This window comes from Callospermophilus lateralis, unplaced genomic scaffold, assembly GCF_048772815.1.
Source record: "Callospermophilus lateralis isolate mCalLat2 unplaced genomic scaffold, mCalLat2.hap1 Scaffold_109, whole genome shotgun sequence".
Classification (NCBI taxonomy): domain Eukaryota; kingdom Metazoa; phylum Chordata; class Mammalia; order Rodentia; family Sciuridae; genus Callospermophilus; species Callospermophilus lateralis.
In genome coordinates, this window is record NW_027511135.1 from 458754 (window position 1) to 479570 (window position 20817).

Below are 20817 nucleotides of genomic sequence, written 5' to 3' on the forward strand. Positions count from 1 at the left end.
TTTGATTTCATAAGATTCAAACTTTTGTATATCTAATACTATTATCAAGAGTGTGACCATGTAGACCTAAGCCACAGAATACAGACCCTAGAAATGAACTTATGTATCCATATCTGTTTTTGCCAGCTTTTCTTTTTTTATCGCTGTGACCTGAAGACCTGGTTAGAAAAACATACACGAGGAATAGTTTCTTTCAGTTCACAGTTTCAGAGGTTCGGTGTCTGGTTGGCTCATTCCATAGCTCTGGGCCCAAGGTGAGGCAGAATATCATGGCAGAAGGGTGTAAAGAAAGAAAGCAGCTCAGGGTATGGCAACCAGGAAGAAAAAAGAGAGAGCTCCTCTTCATCAGAGTTAAAATATAAACCTGAAAGGCACACCCCCAGTGACCTACTTACTCCAGCCATATCCTACCTTCCTGTAGTTATCTTCCAGCTGATCCATATCAGTGGCTCAATCCACTAAGTAGTTATTTAGACCTCTCATGATTTAATCATTTGACCTCTTAGGATTCTTGCATTGTCTAACACATGAACTCTCAGGGGCACTTCATATCTAAACTATACCATAGCCAACTAATTATTAATTAAAAAAAATATTTTGTTATTAACACATAAGAATTATGCATTTTAATGGAGTTCAATGTGATATTTCCATGCATATAATAGTTTTCAGTGATAAAACACAATGTCCCTATTTTCACTCCCCACAACCATCACCACACATAACCTTCCCAATATTTAGTAATCATTTTCAGGTCAATATTATTTAGCTTCCTATTTGAGAAAGAAGATTAAGTATTGTCCTTGTGAGTCTGTCTTATTTTACTTAACCTAATGTCCTATAGTACTATCCATGTTTTTGCAAGTGAAAGGATTTCATTCTTCTTTATGACTCAATACTACTCCACTGTGTACATATAGCACATTTTTTTATCCACTCATCCGTTGATGGGCACCTACACTAACTTCAGGTTTTATTCACATGAATAGTGACAAAATAAATATAGGCATAGAGATTTCTCTTTGCTGATTTCAATCCTTTACTGCCAACCACTTTTCGACAAAGATGCACACATTCTTCCCTTAGAAAAAGGACAGTCATTTCAATAAATGTCACTGGGAAAATTGGGTAGCCATATGTATGGGATAATGAAACTGCACCCCTATCTTTACCAGTTATAAGATTAAGTCAGAATGGATTGGACACTTAAATGTACAACTTGCAACAATGAACCACTAAAAGAAAGCAGGAATGCTTCAGGAATTTCCTTCATAAATAGGCATCGATATTTTTGGATCAGACCCCAAAAAGCACAGGAAACAAAAACAGACAAATAGAATTACATCAAACTAAAAAGCTTTGTCTCACTGAAGGAAAAAATCATCAAAGTGTAGAGACAATCTTTCGGCACAAAATATATGCAAACTATGTATTTGACAAGTCGTTCCTATCCAGAACATAATGAGTAACTCCCCAAACCCAAAAACTCAACAGAAAATAATAGTAATAATAATAATAATCTAATAAAAATGATTAAACCATCTAAATAGCCATTTCTCAAAGGAAGACATAGAAATGACCAATAAGTATATAATAAAATGCATTAGTCACTAGAAAGATGCAGATAAAAACCACAATAAGATATTATAATGAGATTCCAAAACAGTTATGAGAGATTCTATATGATCTAGCAATTCCTCTTCTGGATATATAATCCAAGGAAGTAAAATTAACATGTTCAAGTGATACCTGTACTCCCCATCTCTCCATACTCATCACATCACTATTTAGAGTAGCTGAGAAATCGAAGCAATCTAAGTGCCCATGCATTGATGAATAGTTAAAGAAAATGTGGGTTATAGAGACAGAGGAGTAGTATGCAATCACGGAAAAGAGTGAGTCCTAGCATTTGCAGCAACATAGATAGAACTTGAGATCATTAAGCAAAATCAGCAGAAAGATAAGTTCCATAAGATATTACTTATATGTGAAATATAAGCAAGTTGATCTCATAAATATTCAGTGTAGAAGGGTGTTTACCAGAGGGTGGACAGGATGAGGGGGCAAGAGGGAAGGTCGGTTAATGGGCACTAGTTTTCAGTTAGATAGGAGTAAGAAGTTCTAGTGTGCTACTGCACAGTAGGGAGACTACAAATACCAGCTGTGGACTATATATTTCAAAAAGGTAAGAAGGAAGAATTTTGAATGTTTTCACCTAACAAAGTGATAAATGTTTCAGAAGATAGATTTGCTTAACCTAACTACATACAGTATATATGTAATGAAATGTCATATGGTACCTCATTAATGTGTATAAGTTTTGTTTTGTTTTTTAGTTTTTTTTTTTTACTTATCAAAAATAAATTTAAAAGAAGAGTAAGAAAATTTGCAAGTTATACACAGATTGGGGTCTCATACTCAAAATACATAAATAATTTAGAATTCAGCATCAAAAAAATAGACAATCTAAATAATAAATAGTCAAATGATTTGAACAGACATTCTTTAAGAGACCATGACACATATGCTCAACAAGCACATGAACAGGTGCTCAACATCATTTGTCATTAGAAAGATGAAGATCAAAACCACAATGAGACACCACTATAATAGTTATAATCATGAATTTTAAAAATATAGGTGGAAATCCTAACTTCCAGATGGATAATATTAGGGGGTGGATCCTTTGAGAAATGATTAGCTTATAAAATCAGGGCCCTCACAAGTCATGTTAGTAACATTTTGAAAGAGACACAGAGAGCTAGCTAGCCCTTCTAACATGTGAGGACATGGCCAGAGGCCCCAACAGACTGTGACCATGAGACATTGATGAATAAGTCTAGGTTTTCTGATGCTGAACATATTTTCAAACAAAGGATGATAGTTGTACAATGTTATGAATGTACTTAATGTCATTGGGTTGCAGACCTTAAAATGGTTGATTTTATATCATGAATTTTTTTAAAAAATGAAACTCCCTGTAAAAATTCTAAGCGGTCTATGCTCAAATGATCTTCTTGAGAGGATATTTAGATTGGTGTCATCACCATGGTCTGACACCAGGAAGGAGTGCAACACGGGCTTCAGAAAAGCAGGGCTGCAGTCAAAGAGAACGTCCTGTACATGAGTGTGTAGTTTTTCCACAGCATAAAAGTAAAGAAACTTGTCTTAAAGGCCACAGGTGTTCAGAGGTCTAATATTAGAAAAGGAATCAGGAAGAGTAAAAATACCCCACTGTATCATTAGACGGAAAGAAATATGTCATTTTTTCCTTTTATTAAGTAAAAACAATACCTAATTTTTTCTGTATTTATAATCTCTTCTTAAAAAATCTTACATTTATATATTATTCCTTCCTAAGAATGTATAATAGAACTTACAAAATATAAGTCTCTGATATTTTAAATAATTCTAAGCAATGCTGTATCAAAATTGAAATGTTATAAAATATTATTAGGTTTTCCTTTTATATCATTTTTTTAAATTCCTAATATTACTACTAATTTCACTGTTAAATTGATCCATTTAAATAAAAGCATTTGTGAACAAAAATGTAAATGCAGTATAACATATAATTTCAAATAAATATCTACTTTTTATTTATTTATGTTAAAATAGCAATACAAATACCAATATTTATCAATTGAATATTAAAGATAGTTTTTGGCCTTTTAAATGTTTGCTAGCCTTCTAAAAGTGTAATATGGATGTAAGGAAGAAAACATCTTTGTTTTGGGAAAATTCATACTCAAATATTTGGGGGTTAAGAACATGTCTATACGTGGTTCAAATTATAAATATACTGACAGATAACAATATAGATTTAGATACATATATATGTATGCATACACATGTATATATACAATTGAACATTTTAGTGTATGTAAATTAAACATCTATAAGATGAATTTTAAAAAATCACTGTATATCAGTGACAAATCTTCTGAAAATGAAATGAGGACAACCACTCCATTCACAATATCCTCAAAAAAATAAAATACTTGGGAATCAACCTAACAAAAGAGGTGAAAAATTTATACAATGAGAACTACAGAACCCTAAAGAAAGAAATAGAAGAAGATCTTAGAAGATGGAAAAATATACCCTGTTCATGGATAGGCAGAACTAACATCATCAAAATGGCGATATTACCAAAAGTATTCTATAGGTTTAATGCAATGCCAATAAAAATCCCAATGGCATTTCTTGTAGAAATAGATAAAGCAATCGTGAAATTCATCTGGAAGAATAAAAGACCCAGAATAGCAATAGCAATTCTAAGCAGGAAGAATGAAACAGGCAGTATAGAGATATCAGACTTTAAACTATACTACAGAACAATAGTAACAAAAACAGCATGGTACTGGTACCAAAACTGAGGGTGGACCAATGGTACAGAATAGAGGACACAGAGACCAATCCACAAGATTACAACTACCTTATACTTGACAAAGTTGCTAAAAGCATGCAATGGAGATAGCATCTTCAACAAATGGTGCTGGAAAAAGTGGAAATCCATATGCAACAAAATGAAACTGAATCCCTTTCTCTCACCATGCACGAAAGTTAACTCAAAATGCATCAAGGAGCTTGGTATCAAACCAGAAACTCTGAGTCTGATAGAAGAAAAAGTTGGCTCTAATCTCCATCTCATGGGGTCGGGCTCCAAATTCCTTAATAGGACACCTATAGCACAAGAGTTAAAATCAAGAATCAACAGATGGGACTTACTCAAACTAAAAAGTTTTTTCTCAGCAAGAGAAACAATAAGAGAGGTAAATAGGGAGCCTAAATCCTGGGAAAAAATGTTTACTCCTCATACTTCAGATAGAGCCCTAATATCCAGAGTATACAAAGAACTCAAAAAATAAAACAATAAGAAAACAAATAACCCAATCAACAAATGGGCCAAGGACCTGAACAGACACTTCTCAGAGGAGGACATACAATCAATCAACAAATACACGGAAAAAATGCTCATCATCTCTAGCAATCAGAGAAATGCAAATTAAAACCATGCTAAGATACCATCTCACTCCAGTAAGAATGGCAGCCATTATGAAGTCAAACAACAACAAGTGCTGATGAGGATGTGGGGAAAAGGGTACACTTATACATTGCTGGTGGGACTGCAAATTGGTGCAGCCAATCTGGAAAGCAGTATGGAGATTCCTTTGAAAGCTGGGAATGGAACCAGCATTCGACCCAGCTATTTCCCTTCTCAGACTATTCCCCAAAGACCTTAAAAGAGCGTACTACAGGGTTACAGCTTCATCAATGTTCATAGCAGCACAATTCACAATAGCTAGACTGTGGAACCAAACTAGATGCACTTCAATAGATGAATGGATAAAGAAAAATTTTGCATTTGTACACAATGGAATATTACTCAACACTAAAAAATAACAAAATTATGTCATTTGCAGGGAAATGGATGGCATTAGAGCAGATTATGCTAAGTGAAGCTAGCCAATCCCTAAAAAACAAATGCCGAATGTCTTCTTTTATATAAGGAGGGCAACTCAAAACAGAGCAGGGAGGAAGAGCACGAGAAGAAGATTTCCATTAAACAGGGACGAAAGGTGGGAGGGAAAGGGAGAAAGAAAGGAAATTTCATGGAAATGGAAGGATACCCTCATTGTTATACAAAATTACATATAAGAGGAGTTGAGAGGAAAGGGGGAAAAAGAGAGAGAAATGAGTTATAATAGATGGGGTAGAGAGAGAAGATGGGAGGGGAGGTGAGGGGAGGGGGGATAGGAAGGGGATAGGAAAGGCAGAAAAATACAACAGACACTAGTATGGCAGTATGTATAAACGTGGATGTGTAACCGATGTGATTTTGCAATCTGTACACATGGTAAAAATGGGAGTTCATAACCCACTTGAATCAAATGTATGAAATATGATATATCAAGAGCTTTGTACTGTTTTGAGCAACCAATAAAAAAAAGAAAGCATAAAAAAAGTCACCCTCAAGTCACATTTTTAGGCATTTTATTTTTATTATTGAATTATTTAAATTCCATGGCCTTTGTTCTCTGTCATAAACAAACATATATCTAAAACTCTTTGAGAAATAAGAGACCTTACTATGCACCAAAAAATCATCTGGTTAAAGGATATATAAGTGCACCCTTCACTGCTCTGGTACAGTCACATCATATTTGGATGAACATCCCCACAGTGTCCAGAACATGGAGCTGCAATGGCAGGAGGCCAAGACACAAGTCTTGAGCTGACAGCAGAGAGGAATTCAAGGCAGCAGAAGGATGCACGGAGAGTGCAGAGCTCATCTGCTTACCCCCTGTGTGCCATTAGGCAAGTCACTTAGTGATTCTGGACCCCAGTTTATGCTTTGCAAACAAAATCTGAAACTCTATCTTATCAAGCTTTAGACAGTTATTTCTGAGCCAGTAACAAAAATATGATTAGTAGACTCAGTGAAGGGTGCACTGAAGTTAAAACTTAAATGGAAGAGTAATATTTTGTTTATAATTCACATTCCCAGCTTCTGACATACCAGCAAACGGACTATGAGTGTGAAGGGAGAAACTACAGATGTTTGGATGTTCACGTTGGCTTATTACCAAGAGGCTGAGCCTGACTGCTTTGAAGAGAAAAGCAAATGCCAAGTCTCCGGAGGACATGGCTTCCCCTGAGATTTCTCAAATGTGCCTGGTTCTGGCAGCTCCACTCAGGCTTCCAGAGCATCTTTTTGCAATCGAAACAATTGCCCAGGTTTTGAAGTGATAGCCTAAATTATTTTCTCTTCTGACCTTTCAAACAATTTCATGTATTTTAGTATAACTACCTTTGAATAAAAACTGACATCATCCTTAATGTCTACCGAAAATTTTGTAGTTGGAAAGATATGGATAGAACAGACATGTCCAGACGCAAATGTTTCCTTATGGTAAATTTACATTTGTTTTCAAAACACTCATGTTCTCTATATATTCATGAAGAAGATACAACTTTAAAAAGATACATTTGGACAATTAAGGCATATTTCTACTTAGTTCTCATTTTCTTGAGAACATTATTCAACCTTCCAATTTATTCTTGGTAGCCAGTCAAATTTGTAAAAACTTGATTTCATTAATTCCTAATGTAATTTCACTTGGTTGAATTCATTAAAAATGCTTAAAGATAAATGGAAATCTACCTTGATAATCATGCTAGGTATTTCGTTAATTGATATTTATTTTCATGTTGTTATTTTTTAAATTAGGGCTCTATGACTCAATTAGAACTCCAAAGAATTGTAAAATCTTCCCCAGTTTGGAAGTATTAACCAGGCAGAGATGTAGAAAGGATTTCTCTCAAATGACTGTGAACTAAGTCTATGTTTTAAGACTTTTGTCCCATAAAATAACTAATTCTTTAAGAAATTAGTAGACATTGGGAATGTAAAACAATGTGTGGTCAAATTTTAAGTAGTAAAGCCTTTTTAAATACCCTTTTGGACATTCACATACCCATGTGAATTTTTTGAGGAAAAGAAGAAGAAGAAGAAAAAAAAACAGCATTATTTGATTCTTTGTAACCATCTCAGTCATGTAATATGTGTTTTATTTTTTTAACACTCTCAGTTATCTTATGGGGTGTATTATCATTCCTATGTTGTAAATGAATGTTTATGCTCAGGGATATTTTCTTAAAAACAGATCAAAAATAAAAGATAAGCAATTGTTTTCTCTAAATTTTCACCATGATTCCAATGAATTATGTAGTGGTCTGGTAATAACACAGTATTCGGCTATTAAGGAACTGATACTAATAATGTCACTGTATTTTTGGAGCTGGCTCTTTAGTTTAATTTTGGTATAACCTGAATCCTTCCCTTTTCTGTATAGATATAATATATTATGTATATGTATTTATACTAGATTTTTATTCTAAAATAACACTTATTTATATCATCTTAATTATAATTTCCAAAATCATTTGCTTACTCCTTATTTAGGACTGCCTTAGTCTGTTTTGTGCTGCTAGTAACCAAATATCTGAGGCTACATAACTTATATATCTACAGAAATTTATTAGCTCCTAGTACTGGGGGCTGGATCCAGTATTGAGAAGACAACATCTTGTGAGATTTTTTTTTAGGTCATCCCATGACAGAACAAAGAGAGAGTAAGAGAAAGCAAGAGATGAAACTCACAGCCTCAAGATCTTTTATAAACAGCATCAATCCACCATGGAGTAGAGCCCTTAAAACCTACCATCTTCTACAGGTTCCACCTGCCAGTCAGCAAGTTTGCTGTGTGGATCAAGTTTCCAACACATGTTTTTTGGGGGAACATTCAAACCACAGGTGAGCCACTCAGTAATGTTCAGAATGACATCCCCAAGATCATCTGATAATTTCCTTCTCACTTTTGTATTAATTTAGGTAGAGTATGGTCTACTACTTGAAAGAGAAGCAAAATAATCTTAGACATTCACGCTCCGTGCACAGTGAAGAATGATCCAGTGCTAAGCAGCATGAGATATGAGTTATTTATAGACCTTGTACCAGTCACCCAACTGACTTGATCAATATAATTCAGTATGATAACTGTACAATTCCAATTGGAAATACATAAACAAATAAGTGATTGCTGAAATCAAAACCTGTCAATTTCTTGCCAACCAGCTGATTGTATTTAAATGCTCAATGCTTATACACTTCATAGGTTTGTAGGCTTACATAAGATATGGTAGCCCTCTAGTTCTAAATTCATGGATTGAGCAATGTGTTGCAAAATTAAATTGTTCCTAGCCTCATCAATAAAATCAAGTTCCACCACCCCATGCTTTATATCAAAATGATAGCAAAATTAATAGTAATGATAGCAATTGAGCAAATATTTTCAAGTGGTCTTTAAGAGATTGTTCCAATAAAGCTCCAACTTATTTTAATGAATTAGAATTGGTGCAATTTTTGCTAAAATTTTAGACATCTACTCTTCCATTTGTCAAAGGAAGTAATTTAAAACTAATTGTCAACTGCATTTTGAGCAAAAGAAATACAATGTTCCACTTGTATGGAAGATTTTTATTTGGAAAAAAAAATCAGTGAATGTAATACATGGATTCTCCATAAGGGACCACAGACATGATATGCTTTTTTTCTGAGACATGAAGAATGCAAGTAAATGGAAGTTGATTTTATAGAAGGAAATGCAAATGAATAAGTATTTTGATATCTTAAAAATTTATTATTCTTCAGCATATTTAAACAGATTTTATGAAAGTTCTGAAATGTATTTAGACTTGTGAAAATCATCTATAAAAGCTATCAGTTATGGAGAGGCAATTATGTGGAAGATACTGGACTAAACATTTTACATTAAAAAACTTCAAACAGTATAAATGGTGCTTAAGAAAGAGATCTTACTGATCTCACATTATAGGTTATGGAAATCAGGTTTTAAAGGTTTAGTAAATTGCCACAGTTACACTGCTGCAGAGTGACTATTCCAAGGACACTCAGATGCTATCACTGAATGGAGCCTATGTACTCTACTGGCTCCTCAGTGCTCCTAATTACGAAGTAGAAGTTATCTGCATAACTGGCAGCCCTTCTTTGCTTGCTGCCATGCAGTGTAGACTCAGTATTCTAAAGAAACAGTTTGAGTAAAGCTGGATGAGAGGCAGGATGCTTTAGCCATATCCAGCCACCTGGAAAACCATAACAAATATGGAATGGTAATCGGCTCTTTCCCAGAGCTGCAATGTCTCACATGTCAAAAATGGTAAGTAATTCCTAGAGCTCTGACAAAATTAAACCCAAATGAAATTTCTTCCTACCACAGAAACTCAAAAGCAATGAATTACACTACGTAGCATTCACAAGCCACACTCCAAAATGCATATGGATTTTTTTCCTTCTCTAAACAAGCATTGGTAAATACATCCATAGGTTTGCCCAAGGAGAGCAATGTGAATGAGTCCTTGAAGGAAATACTATTTATTATCAACAGAGTAATTACAGGGTGTGTCTGTGTGTGGAGCAGACTTGATATTTGACCCAAGATATTAGATATTAGATGCTAGACCAAACTTAACCCTTGGGATGAAAAACCTAGTTCAAGTTGATGTGTGTGTGTGTGTGTGTGTGTGTGTGTGTGTGTGTGTGTGTATAGAAATGACTTTCTTTCAGCCCCACTTCGTGTCCCCTGCCTCTGTACTGAGTAGGAGTTTCTCCAGGGAGTGGAGAAAGCACTGCTAACCCCCCTATATGTCATTTATCTGCATGGCTCTTGGGCATGCACCAAAGTGTTCCAGATGCCAGCTGTGCCCAAGGCTGTAGGGTGCGGGCAGCAATTCTCTCCTCTTACTAAAGAATAACCTGACTTGAGCAGAGAGTCAAGGAGGGAGAAAGGAAAATGCTTGCCCACCCTTTGGGGTTTTAAATGTGGTCATAGATTTCAAAAGCAACAGCACAGGGAGCTCAGACTGAATGATAATGGATTCTATATAGTTTTTCACCCGGAGTTAAATTGAGTCTGCTAGCTTAGGAAATGATACACATCTTTCAACTTAGGTACCTGGCATTACATGGCATGTGAGATATGGTTAAATTAACTATAGTTGATCATGCAATTGCTTTTCTTATAATATTTTCCTATACATTGAAGTGCAAATTACTTAGCATGTAATTCTATTTCTTTACTATCCAAAATATTTTCCTCACAATTTTTTCCTTTCTTTTTTTTTAGATTCTCCACATCAATTGTTCATGTTCCATACTATTCTCTGTGCTTCTGGAATCACTTAGAGCTTTGTCTGTTTCTTCCCTAAATCTCTCTTTACCCTCACCACCTCCTCTCTCTCTCTCTCTCTCTCTCTCTCTCTCTCTCTCTCTATATATATATATATATATATATATATATATATATATATATATATATATATCATCAGTGACTGTGTCAGCCCTTTGTGCTCCACAACACTGTACTTATACCATTAGCAAGTACCTAATGTATTTTACTAGACCTGATTCCACGCATTCTCTAAGGAGATTAGCAGAACTTGTTCAGCACTGTGTCCCAGTGTTTACTGAGGGTGTCAATGAGCAATTTGCTTTTTATATTTGTGTATTCACTATATGACACAGCAGGAGTGAAATAAATGTTTTGGAATGAGTAATTTACTCTATTAGCCATCTACTTTATAATAAAGAGTTGCATTTTTCTCTCATGTCATAATCATTAGAATTCAAACTGAAGGTAAAACTACTTATTTGGTTTATAATCAGTCGATTTTCTTAAAATTCATTGATCCACGTGAGAAAAATTCTGCAATTCCTAAGAATTGAGTAGAATGCCGTCCATTTTAATGCAACTTTTATCCTGGGGTTGTAGGAGCATAGAATTGAAGATGGAATGAGACTTTTCTCTCTGATTTAAATGACATATTTCACAGCAAGGAGAAATAAATATTCAACTGTAAACACTAAGGAATGGAGGATATTAACTGTAAAAATACTCAAGGGAAAGAAAAGAATGATGAATTTCAAGGTCAGATAAATTTAAAAAATTTTTCTTCTCAAAAATTTTATGAGCAGTGCTCAGTGGCACATTACTATAATCCCAGTGGCATGGGAGGCTGAAGCAGGAGGATATCAAGTTCAAAGCCAGCCTCAGCAAAAGCAAGGCATTAAGCAACTCAGTGAGATCCTGTCTCTAAATAAAATACAAAATAGGGCTGGGGATGTGGCTCAGTGGTTGAGTGCCACTGAAGTCATTCTTCAGTACCCACCCCCAAATTTTATGAGATGTGTACATAATTCTATATGATTATACATATATCTAAATCATACTAATAAAATATCTTGTCACTAAATTTGACTTGGTGATATGTTCAACATATATAGGATTTATTTTCATTCATTGAGGAATGGGGAAATTTGGAAGAGATAGGTAAACCACAACTGATGAAGTGTTAGTAAAGTTTGTAATTTATGGAGGTCTATTATAAAATTCTGCCTACTTTTAGTTGGTTCAAACTTTGTATAATGGCAAAATGAGAAGAAATAAGGAAATAAAAGTAATCAAGATCTGAAATATATATTACATATATAAATACATAAAATGAAAAATACATAATAAGAGAATCTTACAAAGAAACATAAACTTGAGGTATATTTTTCTCCATGAATAAATATCTTTCTTATCCTTCCTAGTTTCTCATTCCTTTTAATGCTCATTATATATATATATATATATATATATATATATATATATATATATATATACACACTAGAGATTTATATTGCATCTCTACAGGTTATTAAACTGTGCTAACTATGTCATTTAAAATAATATTACAGCATTATTTGATTATATATATTAAATATGCCCAGCATACCTTGACATAATAGTTGAATTAGATATTATTATTATTATTATTATTATTATTATTATTATCAACTTCAATAGTAATTTCAGAAATTTTTGAAGATATTTCATCACCATAATAAAAATAAGTTTATTTATGAAATTCCCAAGGTAGTGTCAAAGCTCATATTAATGTACCTGTGCCATATCATAGGGTGAATCTTAGTTGCCTGAGTTTGTAACAAATATAAACAATGGAAGCTACCAAATAATCACATTGCTTATTATGCAAATAGTTACAAGTTTTGTGTTATAAACTTGATGTTTGAAGTCACCAAAAGATTAGATCCCTTTATTACTACTTCTTAAAAAGTAGCTGTAAGTAGCAGTATGAATAAACATTTGCTCAAGGCCTCACAAGGCCCCAACCTGTCACATAAGATTCTCCGCACTACTTGTTACCTGACCACTAGTCCATGTCAAGAGTTTTAGAAATCTACTATGATCACTTCATTTTTTATTTCAAATAATGAGTCAGCCAGGTTTCAGTGGAAGGAAGAACTGTCACTACTCTTAACGACTTTAAGTGTAAAGAGGAAGGCAAGATTATGGTCTTCTATTACAAAATCTTGTGATGGGTGTTGAAGCATTATTTAAGCCTCAGTTTTTTGAAAAATTCCAAGAACAGAGAGTTGGCTCATCATGAATTGACTTCCTCTAAGACCACAACTGAGACAGTTTTATTAGCATCTGCTGCTGTCACCACTTCCAGAGCATGCTGGACTGCTTGAAGGTAAGAATTAGGAATCTGAAGCCATAATCCAGGGAATATGGAGTCAGGTCAAGAAACCAAAGCAACCATCACTGGGGTTCTTTGTTTGATTGTTTGTTTGTTTGTTTGTTTGATTGATTGATTTGGGTTTTTTGTCTTGTTTGTTTGTTTGTTTTGATGAATGGAAATATGAAAATAAACACCAGAAACTGATGCAGCAAAATGGATACCTTACTAGCTGATGGGCCAAGGCCTTCCTCTAACTTGCACCACTTAAATCCACAGGAAGGATTTCTTCACCACAACTTGATGCACACCAAGGACATTAACTCCAGGGAAATATAGAAAAAACAATTCAAAAAGATACCACCGTGAATAAAGCAAGGTAACAATGGGTGAAAGCCTACAGAGTGACATTGACTATGGTGAGGCAGGACTCAGAGATGTTCCACAAGATTCCTACCCTTCAGATATTCAATCAAATGCTACCCTAGGAATTGCTCAGAAGGGATTTTTATAGAGGTAATTAATGTTATGGTCCTTAGGGAGATTATCCAGGAGGGCCTCATCAGGTCACATGAATCTCTAATGCAGTGAAAATTGTCTGGCTAGAGAAATAAGAGATGCTTTGGAAGTAAAAAATATTCAAAGATTTAAAAGGATTCAACAAGATTTTGTATCTTTGAATATGGAGAAAGGAGACCACCTTCCAAAGGATACGGCAGCTGCCAGACTCTGAGAAGAACCCTTACTGGCAACCAACAAGGCAACAGAAACCTCAGTCCTATCAACATCATGTACATCTAAATTCTGTGAACAATATAGGAATTGGGGGGCAAAACCCTCCCCAGAATGTCCCAGAAAGCATGCCCCTGTTCCAGTTTCTGCATAAATGAGTGCTAATTAGTTTTGAGAGCAACAGAAAACTAATACACCAACATTCCATCAACACACTATGTACACACACCTGATTTTGAGAAAGGATGGGAGGGGAGGATTTGTAGAATAGATAGGTCAATTCTTCCAGGAGTTCAAGAAAAAAATCTGAAATATGGGAATATGGTCTGAATGATGCCTAAATAAATGGAAAGGAGTACATAAAGGAAGACGTTTTCTGGGCAAGGAACATGACACAAAGTGTAAGTGAATCTAGAGACCATGAATCACATCAGTCTTTCAGGACTAGGGAGCAGCAGAGTAGGAGGTAAAGGATAAAACTCGGAGGGAAAATTGAGTCCAGAGTGGAAAAGGGCTGAAGTAAGAGTTCTAACAAATATCAAAAAAAAAAAAAAAGATTTACATCACACAACAAATCACTAATGAGGACTGGGATACCTGTGAGTATGTCTATAAAATATTACTGAAAATTTCCTTAAGATCTTTCTGCCTGCATGGCTAATCCACCATGTTTACCCTGTTGTTTCTGCAAATGCTTTCCGCCCCCAATCTATGGAAATCTTCACCACAGACAACAAGTTTATTAACTTTTTTATACATAGAATTCCTGTTGATGTCTGCCTATTGATGTCTTATATTTGCTTAGTTTTACTTATGACCATGTCTAAAGGATAATATAAATGAGTCAACAGACATTAAGTAAAAAAATCCAATCTCTTTGTGTATGCTCTACAAAGGTCAGACAAGGAAAGCTCCATCTTCTTCATCTGCACATTGATATTTTTAACACATGGACACCATCTTTTCCCCTAACAAATTGCTTGTATATTACACAGTAATTTTCCATTACTAAAAGTTATTGCATTCAGTTCTCTGTATTAGGCAGTAGCCAGATTCATTCAAGCATATCTGATTAATCCTTTTTTTTAGTTGTTGTTTTGAATTATCCATATTCTCCCACCCAGCCTTTATCTAAAAACAATTTTTATTTTCCCAATAAAGTATGTCAATATGTCTAGAACATACACACAATCTCTATGTGCATTCACTTTAGCTTGCCAGTCGTGGCAAGCCGGTGCTAAATAAGCAACCTTAAGCTGAGAAATACAATCACAAAAATAAACAAACACATACAAAGCCTGTTAGCAAGTTGGTGGATGCCTGCAGAGCTGCCATCCTCAGTTGATGCATCCAGCTCATTCATGCCTCCAGTTGGAACAGCATTAAACAAAAATGCAAGGAATTTAGGTCCAAATGTTGATGAATTTTAGCAACAAATTCTGGGTACTTCCTTCTTTCTTCCTCCAAATGGCAGCATGTCATGCTAAAATAGCTTTTTTAAAAAAGACATTACATTTTTCATTTAATTTAGATCATCAAATACTCTGTCTCTAACAATTGACTTGGTGTAACAGCAATACGTTCAAATTGGCAGAGTCATGTACATGTAAATATGCACTCTTAAACTTTAAAACAGGCATTTGGTAATTTCAATTCATTATTTTTATTTATTTAAGATAACTCAAATACCTTATATTTTATTAATTTTAAAGAGGTTTTAAGCAAAGTAAAACTATGTGAAGGATATTTTCTACTGTAACATTCAGGTTTAATATACTGAAAGTTCATTTGCTAACAGAAATACCAAAAGCATAATTCATCCAAAGTTTCAACAGCCATGCATATTTTTAGTTTGGGTCAATTTGTACTGATACCATCAGATTTCTTTATTCCTTAAAAAAATAGATCTAACATCTAACTTTGTTTAAAAAAAAAAAAACCTAGAGGGTCTCATTACAAAATATCAATGTCCTCTTGTCTCTTTTAAGTTTTGGCAGAAGAAAATTCATTCAGGCTTGATTTTCCAATCAGTCTTTTCTATTAGCACATGCAGATGATCTCTCCTGTCACCTGATCAACCCTAGCAATGCTCTAAACCCAGAGGGTAAAAACAAACAAACAAACAACAACAAAACCCTTACATTTTAGTATGGTTTATGTTGTCATAGAGAATAATTTAGTTTTCCAGTTATTGTATAGAAGTCTTAGCATGCTCAGTCCAAGAAGAATGTGTCCAAACCTATTGGGACTCCATGAACAGATAAACTATAGCATTAGCCCTGGGCTGGTCATTATCTGACAGTCCCCTCAGTCAAGCCTTTTAACATTGTTTTGTGAACATTTCTAAATATTGACACATGCCTTTAATGTGCTTGAAGATAAAACTCTATTTTTACCCCTAATATCTGGGAAGTCAATCAGCAAGAATTTCCAATCTAAATTAATATATCCCAGGAATGCCTCATCAATAGGAAATCAAAATGTTAAAATATGGATCTATGAAGCAGAATCCTAAAAATAAGTTGTCTTGTAATCAAAAGCCAAGGGCTCTTTCAAAACTTAGTGAGATGTCTTCTGTTAGATTCATCAACATCAAATCATATATAACCTCAGAAAATATTAGCACAAATGAAATTATAGGTGATCTTTGGTTGAAAAGTATTTAATGTTAATCTATACAATTAAAATGTGATAATTAAGTCCATCTCTGGATTATTTTCATTATCATTTATACAAAAACCCTACTTTAAAAAATTTAGAAAATGAAATATTTTACTTATCTAAACCCTTATTTATTTACTCAAGATAGATATTATTCAAGACACAAAGATGGCCCCATGTGCTCCAATTTAAGAGACTTAGGAATTTGGAGATTTTCTATAAAGTTTCTTTGCTCTTCATTCACTTATAATAACTTTATGCAAAATAGGTTATCCCAGTTAATTACCTTGACATGGCTTGTCTTGCCAATTGGAAAGAGGATAAAACAGATAAGCTCTGTAGAACTTCAAACACTTAAAGGTACAATCTAAAAGAAATGGGGTCGATATGAATTAAGGAAGTAGATATGTTTAGTAACTAGAAATACTCAAGTGTATTAACTTCCAAAAGAATCTGGGTATGAAATCTACTTAATCACATAAGTCCCAGACCATTAATTACTGTTATATGTAAATATTACTAAGAAGAGATTCTCACTTTTCCTAATACTTAGGAAATTTGCCAATAACTATATGTTTTTTCTGTAATGAGAAGCCTTAGTAAGTATTTGTTATCAAATCTCAAAGGATACTAAAAATTATTTACTGTAAAGAAAGATTATAAATAATATGTCTTGATATAAATATGGTTTTATTAAAAAAAATGAAAACCTGTTAGAAGACTTTCTGATATAGTTGAGAAATTTTCCTAGTAAACTAGGGAGCAGGGAACACATTATGTTATCTCAGCTTTCATCATTCACAGGCCATCTAAACTCTACTGATCTTATCCCTGGGTCATATGTTCTTCTTTAAATTCCCCAACTCAGTGGTATTTGAGCAGAATAGAACACCTGCTTGGTGGGAAATGTGACCCACTGAGATATCAGCATGGGCACCTAAAGGTTATCATGAACTCTCATTTCATTTGTCTTCTTTCTGTATTTTATTAGCAGTGAGACTGTTGCAAGATGGTAGAAATAAAACAGAAGCTTTTCCCTCTTAAAGGAGCACGGCTTAGAGTTTGGAAGCCCTAGACTTCTCACAGAAGTGACTGAGAGCTGTTGGCAACTAGTTTTCCAGCACAGCAGGAACTTTAATGAGCAGTGGGCATGATATCTCCATATGCAACTATGAATACTGAGAATAAAAGGAAGATGATTGCAAATGAGAGATATTATTGAAAAAAAAAGTTCTAAGTAGCATCTTTGGAACATCTTCTTCTTGGGGGAAGTTTTAGCAATTTGTTACAGCATATGAACTGGCAAGGGTTATTTTATTGTGTTCTTATGAATTTGTGATAAGGTGCCAGGGTCTGAACATATGAAAAAGCAACAATGACAAATAGAAAGATTAATGTCCTGGGGAAAATGAAGTAGTAGATGTTTAGGTGCACAAGAAAAGCCTTTCAATAAATTTCTTGTGTCTGAAACTTGTGATCTTTTATTTGATAAATTAAAGGCAAGACATTGAATAATTTGATTAGAGTTTGCAATATGTTTACCTTATTAAGAACACTTCATTGAAATTCAAAGGCTATACAGAAGTTGGGACAAGAACAAAAGCTAATGAGTATCCAACTGTTTATGGGATGGTAGGACATAAAAAAAATCATGAAAAAGGTGTTTGAAAGAAGGGTATAGAGACTACAATTTTTTTAAATTTAAAATCCATTTCTTCTTGGCCCTCTCCAATAAATCTTTTTATGTTCTTATTCTCCAAATACTTTAGGATAAAAGGCACTTCAGTGAACTCTCTGAATCTCAGTGGCTTTTCATTGGAAAATGTCTGTTTCTTGGAGGATAAAACATTTGATTCTACCACCTAGCTGAGGTGTGGTTCACAGACAGGCAACAATGAGACCTGGATGTATATGTAAGAGATTTATTAAAGATGGGCTTCTAGGGGAAAAAATGATGAAGAGAATTTGAGGAAATTGCACAAGGAAGGTGAAAAAGCCAAGGAAGGTGAAGAGGACAAAATTTTAGAGAGGGCCAACTTCAAGGTCATCCTCTAATGTAATCTTACATTACAACTTTCAAGCATTAATTGAGTCAGAATTTTCCTTAGGCAATGACACTGGACTATCACATTTTCCCTTCTTCCCCCCCTACCTCTCACATCCTTCCCCTGCATCATAAACTGCCAAGTTCTTGCAGCTTTCAGTCTGACTAGGGAAAAGCAGCTCCTATATCTTAAGGGATAGTTCTCCAAAGGGAGTCCATTAGTCAGTTAGGGCTGTTATAATAAAACATCAGAGACTCAATGGCTTGCATAAAAGAAATGCATTTTCTCATAGTTATGGAGATTTAAGTCCATGAACAAGGTATTAACAGATTTGTTTCTTCTAAAGCCATTCTCTTGGGCTTGCAGATGGCCACCTTTTTCTTCACATGGTCTCTCTTCTGTCTCTGAATATCCTAACCTCCTCTTCTTATACAAACACCAGTCAGATTGGATTAGGGTCCACTGTAACAGACTCATTTTTAGTTAATTGCCTCTCTACAGACTCTTTCTACAAATACAGTAACAGTCTGTGACACTGTAGGTTAGAGCTTACACATGTGAATTGGCATGGGGAGGTACACAATTTAGCCCATATACAGTCACCAATAAAAGTCATTAAAAGTGAAAGTGCACAGAATCTCAGGTATGGGTTCAGACCCATCCATCAGAAAGTATCCTAGTAGATTTGGATGGAACCATGTCAATGTGTCCCCCACATTTCTCCATAGGTACTCAGTGCAGCTACCCACCGATCACCTTGTTGTCTCATTTATTTCACTGATAACTTTGCACAGCGTTTTCCTACTGGATATTATTATTGGCCAAATAGGATTTATTTTTCTCCAGTTATAACTTCTCTGAGATCATTAATTCCAGAGTCACACACTTTTGTACGCACAATCCTAATTTTATTATGACCTAAACTATTCCACCTCTGAAGTTAAAAAAATAATCATTGAATATTAATGCATGAGCCCACTTTTCGTCACTGTGATAAAAAAGATCTGATAAGAGCAACTTCAAATAGGAAAAGTTTATTTTGGCTCACCATTTCAGAGATCGAGTCCATGGTGGGATAATTCCATTGCTCTGGTGCTAAGTTGAGGCAGAACATGGCAGAAGGTATCTCATAGTAGTTGAGAAGGAGAGAGAGAGGGAGAGATGGGTGGGGGGAGAGGGAGGAGGGACAGGGGGAGAGAGAGAGAGAGAGAGAGAGAGAGAGAGAGAGAGAGAGGGAGGAAGGGGCCAGCCATGAGGAAATGAATCATTCCAGTGCATACCCTCAGTGACCCACATCCTCCAACCATGATCCACCTTCTTGCAGTTAACCTCCATTTAATCCATTCCAACTAGAATGGACAGATTAGGTTATACCTGCTGCAGTCCGGCTGCAGCAAACTAACGGGGGGGGGGGGGGTGATGAACAACTTGTTTACGTTGATACAGCAGGAGTGGGAGTTGTTTATTGTAGAACAGGAGAGGTATTTATACATTCCACACAGCTTATCTTAATTAACATAAACTAGATACATCAGTCAACCAATAAGGAATCTCCACACTTAATGGCTTGGTGGAGTTACTTCACAAACCACTCCCTTTGGCATTTTGCCAGGTGCCATCCAGACTTGTTTACAGAATAACATATATCTCTAATAATCTAATCATTTACCTCTAAATATTTCTGCATTAACACAGGAGCTTTGGGGGAACACATCCTATCAAAATCATAGCAACCACTTTCTTCATTATCTTCTATTCCTTTAACTCTAAACCTTAATGACACCAACATACTCATTCTTCAACTTCATCAGTAACTCTAGATTGGTGTTTATTCTAACTTTCTAATTTTTTTTTTAATATGGGGGATTGAATGCAGGACCTTGTGTATGCTAGGCAAGTACTCTACCACTCAGCAACTTCCCCAAACCTTTTTTTTAAAAAAAATTATTTTCAGACAGGGTCAGTCCAAATTGTGTAGGCTGGCCTCAACTTGTGATCCTCCTGACTAACCTTCCAAGTAGCTGAGATTATAGCCATGCACACTACACTTCACCAATTTTTCCTATCTTCATTTTTCCCCAAAATTTACTTAAGACTCATTTCAATCATTTTTACATACTATGACTTAATCATTGCTATTGTTTAAATAGATCATAATAATTAAAAATTCCAAATTTTAATGTCTCCAAATGTGCAATTTCTCCATATTATTATCTGATGATAAATAATGTACCTAAGGCTTTATAGCTGCCCACCAAACTTCTTTTTCTTA